Source organism: Rattus norvegicus, chromosome X (genome assembly GCF_036323735.1).
Source record: "Rattus norvegicus strain BN/NHsdMcwi chromosome X, GRCr8, whole genome shotgun sequence".
In the NCBI taxonomy this organism is placed as follows: Eukaryota; Metazoa; Chordata; class Mammalia; order Rodentia; family Muridae; genus Rattus; species Rattus norvegicus.
In genome coordinates, this window is record NC_086039.1 from 137,868,995 (window position 1) to 137,874,994 (window position 6,000).

At 43.0% G+C, this 6,000-nt stretch overlaps 1 protein-coding gene across 1 annotated transcript in view; it reads right to left on the bottom strand.

Moving 5' to 3' along the window:
• Plac1 (placenta enriched 1) overlaps positions 1–5,694 on the bottom strand; it is a 133,793-nt gene extending 128,099 nt beyond the window's left edge. Inside the window, exon 1 of the mRNA XM_017602056.3 lies at positions 5,568–5,694. The gene's annotated coding sequence lies outside the window, so the exon portion shown is untranslated. The remainder of the gene's footprint in view (positions 1–5,567) is intronic.
• Positions 5,695–6,000: the final 306 nt, after the last annotated feature.

Below are 6,000 nucleotides of genomic sequence, written 5' to 3' on the forward strand. Positions count from 1 at the left end.
TACAAGAACCCAGATGATAACATTACATGCTTCTTGGAGAGACTATGAACTAAGGGAGAAAAAGGCCAACTTTCTCTTGCTCTAAGCCTGTCTCAGAAGCAAAGTATTTCTGACCATTCTTTGTCTCAGTGAGTTCCATTTTTCCCTTTCTCTCCCAGGTCCCATGGTCTTCCAGTGTTGGAGACATTCATTCTGGCCACATTCTTCAGGCTTCCTTTCCAGTCTCTCTGTTGTACCTGTTCCCCTCCACCTTGACAGCAAAGCTGTTCCTTTTGCTGTGGAGGGAAAGCCTCGAGTGCCTGTGTCTGGCAGTATCACACAATTCTAGTTTCTAAACAACTATAACTCCCCCCCAAACTCAGGAAGTTTAGGAGTGGAAGGAAATGGGTAGGGCCATCTTTCCTGGGTTATTTTACTTGTCCTCCTGCCTTGTGGTTTGTTTGTATTAGGGCATTTTCTCTTCCTGACACGAAGGCAGATAATGAATACTGATTGGCTCTGTGATTTATGACTTATTTGAATGGAGGTTGCTCAGCTAAGATCTAAGAAGCATCAAGAGAAGCTTAATATTTATGCCTTTCTTTTCCAAGTGACTGGCCTCGAGTTTCATCAAAAGAGTTGTTCAGCAGCCAAAGCAAACAGTAGGGAGAGTTCTACTTTATAAACTATAGCTATGAAGTAGGACCAACCACTTCTGCTAGAAGTTCAAATAGAATGTCTCTGAGCAAACAGCCACTGCTACTACAAGCAGCACCCACAGCAAACCTGGGAGAAAAAGAATCCAGCTTCCAGGGTTGCTACATACCGCACTCAGAAGGTCAAGTTTCAGAGGAATTTGATACCTGAAGATAAACAGTCCATACGCAGAATTAAGAACAAATTATTAGAAAGTATATCCACAAAAAAGAAAAAAGAAATGAACACAAGAGACAGAGAGACAGAGAGACAGAGAGAGACAGAGAAACAGAGAGAGAATCATTTTTTTGGATTTTTTTAGATGAATTTAAGTCAACTATTTTAATGTGTTAAAAAAAAGCTAAAGAGAAACATATCTAAGGGCTAAAAGAAGATATGAGAATGATGTCTCAAACAAAAGAGAATACACCCAGTCATAGTGTGAAAATAATCCTAGCCTCTCAGAAGGCTGAAGTAGGAAAATCATAATTTCTGGACCTGCCTGCATTACAGAGTGAGTTCAAGATCACTCTGGGAAGCGTAACGAGATAACATTTTAGAAAAGAAACAAGATGGCTAGAGATGAAAACAGTGGTAGGCCATTTGTTTGGCATACACAAAATCCTGAGTTCAATTTCCAATCCCAAGGAAGAAAGAAAGTGGGGAGGGACAACCTGAAAAGCTTAACAGCAGGAAGAAGCCATTTACTAGAGCTGTTTGATGGTAGGTATGGATGGACAATAGAATTAATTAAAAAGCCTTGAAGATCCAGACGTAATCCAGTGTGAGAAGCAGATAGGGAGAAAGGAAGAGACATGAGGGACACGAGGGACCTGAGGGACCCTTCCTAGCATACCAACAAATTATCATAAAGAGAGCACAGAAGGGACAAGTGGTAAAAGTTCTGTTGGAAGAAAGAATAGCCAAAAATTTCCCCAAATGGCTCAAAAACATTAATGTACACAGGAAAGAAGCTCAGTCAGTTCCACAAAGGAGGATCTCAGTGCGATCCACACCCAAGCACATTGTCACCGCACTGGAAGAGGCCAAAGACACAGAGGACCTTAGAAAGAGAAACACAGAAGCCATGTATCATCTCACAGAGATCTGAAGCCAGCTGTGATGGCGCATGTCATCCCAGCACCCGGGAGGTAGACTGTAGCTCACCCATGACTACATGCAGACTTCCAGGCCAGCCTAGGCTACATGAGACCCTAACTAGAAATAGTCTCCTTAAAACTGTGCAGGCCGGGCTGGAGAGATGGCTCAGTGGTTAAGAGCACTGACTGCTCTTCCAGAGGTCATGAGTTCAAGTCCCAGCAACCACATGGTGGCTCACAACCATCTGTAATGAGATCTGGTGCCCTCTTCTGGCCTGCAGTCACATATGCAGGCAGAATGCTGTACATAAAATAAATAAATAAATCTTTAAAAAAAAAACTGTGCAGGCCATAAGCGGGTGGAATTGGATTAATATGTTCAAAGCACAACACACACACACACACACACACACACACACACACACACACACACACGGGACTGTAAGAAAGGGGAAAAAACCCATTAAGTTTGTATGTCTAGTAAAAATCCTTTAGAATGAAGAATAAATGAAGAAGATTCAAAATGTGAGAGAATATACTACAAAAAGAGCTGCATTGTAAGACACAGCGGACAAGAACAAAGTGTAACGATCCAGCTGTATGAGAAAGCCACAGAGAAAGCAGCTCCTTCCGATGCTGACTACAGTTCTTTAAAGATTGAAAGTCTAATTTAAAAAAAGAAGCGATTAAAAGGCCAAACTTTATATTGTGCCTATTTTGCCTCCAATACAAATATACATACATACGTACGTACATACATACATACATGCATACATACATACATACCTCACACACACATACACACATATACATATATGTGATAGGAGCCTACACAGTCTTGTCAGAACCTTATATTGGGAAATAAACAAGCCTGTAGATACGTTTGAAATAAAAGGACACCAAATAGTAATTATAAGCCACCGGAAGAAATAAAGAATGCTTGTAAAGTAATATTTAAAGGCATATTTTCTTTGGTTTTGTTTATTGAGACAAAATTTCATGTATCCCAGGCTGGTCCCAAACTCACTATGTAGCCAAGGATAACTCAAACTTCTGATCCTTCTTCTTTCCCCCACTGTGTGTGCTGAGATTACAAGTGTATGCCACCACATGTAGTTTATAGGTAAGGAGGGGGACATGGAGGTGTTGGGATAAGCAAAGGGAAGGAGAATATATATTCATATTTTAATTAAAATATGATTTAATATATTAAATATAATATAAGAGAAATTTCAAAGGTTTAAGTCTACTCTCACAATCCCCGTATCCTGACTCTAAAAGTATAGAGTGGTAATTACAAATCTATTTGGGGCACATGATACGTAAAGACAGGAGGAAAGCAAGGCAGGAAAAGGAGGTGCACTTGCCTAGGGTCACACCAGAGCAGAGGAGTAAAGACTAGGACTGAATACAAACCTGGTTATGGAACTTTGAGAACTAGAGTTGAAAATGCTGGCTGTGTTATGTAAGGTGACAATTCTGGGTCTTTTTCCACGAAGCTGTCAGCTGGCGCTATTGAGAGAAAGCTCACAACATCCCACCAAAGAGGCTCCTTCCTTCGTGGGTTTTTGAGGTATCCTTCATGCACAACAGGGTAGGGGCACACCAGATACTCAATAGTTTATGCAAACATGACTTACCTTTATCACGAACCTGAAGTTTAAGTCATTTTTTAGTGAAGAAATGGTAAGACTATCACTCACAAAGTGCCTCCCATTCTCTATGCTCTCTCTCTGTCTCTGTCTCTGTCTGTCTCTGTCTGTCTCTGTCTCTGTCTGTCTCTGTCTGTCTCTGTCTGTCTCTGTCTGTCTCTGTCTCTGTCTCTGTCTCTGTCTCTGTCTCTCTCTCTCTCTCTCTCTCTGTGTGTGTGTGTGTGTGTGTGTGTGTATTCAAGTTACCCAAATTTACAACCTCATGAGAACACGTAGTGAAAAATCATAATACCTATCCCATTTACCAAATGAGGAAACTGAGGCACCAACACACAGTCATTTACACAATGTCTCATAGCTAGTAAGGAACAGTTTCAATATGACCCAAAGCAGTCTCCAGTATTCATGTCCTTTCTACTTGATCAGGTCAGTCAGTCCTGGCTGGGACTGCCTCCACTATATAGTCTAGTTCTCAAATGGGGTGGGGTTGCTGGCATTCTGACATAAGAATATAACTTCAGGAGATCGAGAAAGTTACCTTCTCTCAGTACCTCTTGACTATCCCACTTGCCTTGCCGACTAAGGTCTGAAATTTCACTTAGAAGTTTGTTCCTTTAACTTATTATCCCCGATTCCCAGAACACAAGCCTACCAAAGCATAGAGTTTATGATGTGCTAGAGAGGACTTTATTGCCCACATGCAGACAGCCAATGGAGGATGCTATGGGAGAAGTCAGGAAGGGACCATGAGATCAAGAATGACTGAGGGTTCCACGGTAGAGAAAGTTAGACAGCTGCAACCCACAGATGTGACCATTCTGGAGACACTCAGCCTTGTCAAATGCCAGTCACTGCCCTGGAAGCTCATCAATTCATCTTCACAGCCAACAATGAGTCTCTCTCTCCCAAGGAAAGACTTCTCTGTGGGAGCCACTGGAGCAAGGTTTCCCAGGAGAACTGACTGCTCACTTCCGGGAGTTGTCTGTTTATGTCAGAATCCACTCGCTTAGGTTGGAATTGCTTCTCAGCAAAACCCCTTTAAGTGTCATTGCTACCTGGGAAACAGGTCTTGTCTGACTGTAAAGTGAGCAGGGAAGGGAGAAGCAGAGGTGGGGTGGCCTCCGGGTGTGTGCAGGTTGCAGCTGAAAGCTGTAATGGGGGATGTGTTTTTGCCTGATCTTGGCTCTGCCCTTGATGGTTGGATGACCTTGAACGTCTTTCCGGCTGCTTCTTTCATTTTTCCTGGTGTCTCTGTGATAGGTCCCATGTCTATCTCTCCCCAAGCTTGGAGCTACAGAGCTGTTGTCTTAGGCCAGGCAGAGTTCTCTTCCAGAGAAAACTTACAAAAATGTGACGAGGCTTATCTTTATTTACCTGTCCATAAAGTGACCACTATTTCTGCCACCTGACTCTGAAATCTACGCTCTAAGCTATTCTGGGTTTGATTTTCAGTGCGTCTACTTCTAGTGTCGGATTCTGATAAATGTGTCTAAGCCTCTGTTTACTTAGCTACAAAAGGGGTATGTAGTTGTACGTGCCTATCACATGGAGGATTTGCAACATATCTGGCACACATTTAATATTTAACTTAAAACACTCAACTCTTAAAAGTGAGCAAATGAACAGTGGCTAGATTTGATTTCCAAACTCATGCTATTGTAACATTCGAAGGTGAGGTAATTTCTCTATTTTTGAGACATCAAATCAAATCAAGGCCAGTTCATGTATAAATGCTGGCAAAGTCTTCAGCCTCCTCATCTAGTCTCCCTCCAAGGCTATGCAAAGGCATGTGCACTATCCCATACTTCCTGAGTGCCCCGTCTGAAGGCCATAAGCTTAGCACACTGTCTGAGGGAAGAGAGAGATTGGCAGCATGCGGCGGGGACTCATTGTTCTGTATTACGTGACATTTCTGAGGCTCTGGCCCTGTTAGCCCAATCACTCCTCCTGGTGCTCGAAATTCCCACTGTCTTCGGAGGAGAACGTTTAAAAAAAAAAATCCAAATGCTGAGCTCTCGTCCCAGCACTTTGGCCTCCACCCCTGGGGGACTCTTACCTCCTTGAGTTTCCTATTAAAATGCCACAGTGTCCGCAAGTCCTGTCCTAATAATCAAGGACTCTCAACTAGTGAGTTACTTACCAAGGCTTGACTCACAGAGTGGGGGTGGCCCAGGCACCAGGACTGGAACCAGAAGGCTGCCTGCCAGCAGAAAAATCGAGCGATGTGGGCGGAGCTAGGGCTGCGTCCTGTCTTCCTACTATACCCCACCACATGCAGTCCAGTATGTTTCCTGTCTGTTTACTCTTCTAGAGGGAAGTGTAATCTAACACCTGATCAGCCCAAGACTGGACCCTCAAGTCATACCAATTTGATCTAATCCGTGCAGAGGAGGCTGGGGTACATGATGGGCCATTTTGTCAGAGATACATTTTTATGACTGTCCAGCAAGTACAGTAGCATAGAACTAATAGCTAACTAAAGGCTGCCAAGTACTGGGCCTGCCAGATTTGCTTTAATGACAAGATAAGAACATTTACAATTAGCACTTTCTGCCTGCAAGTGGGCTTCACTA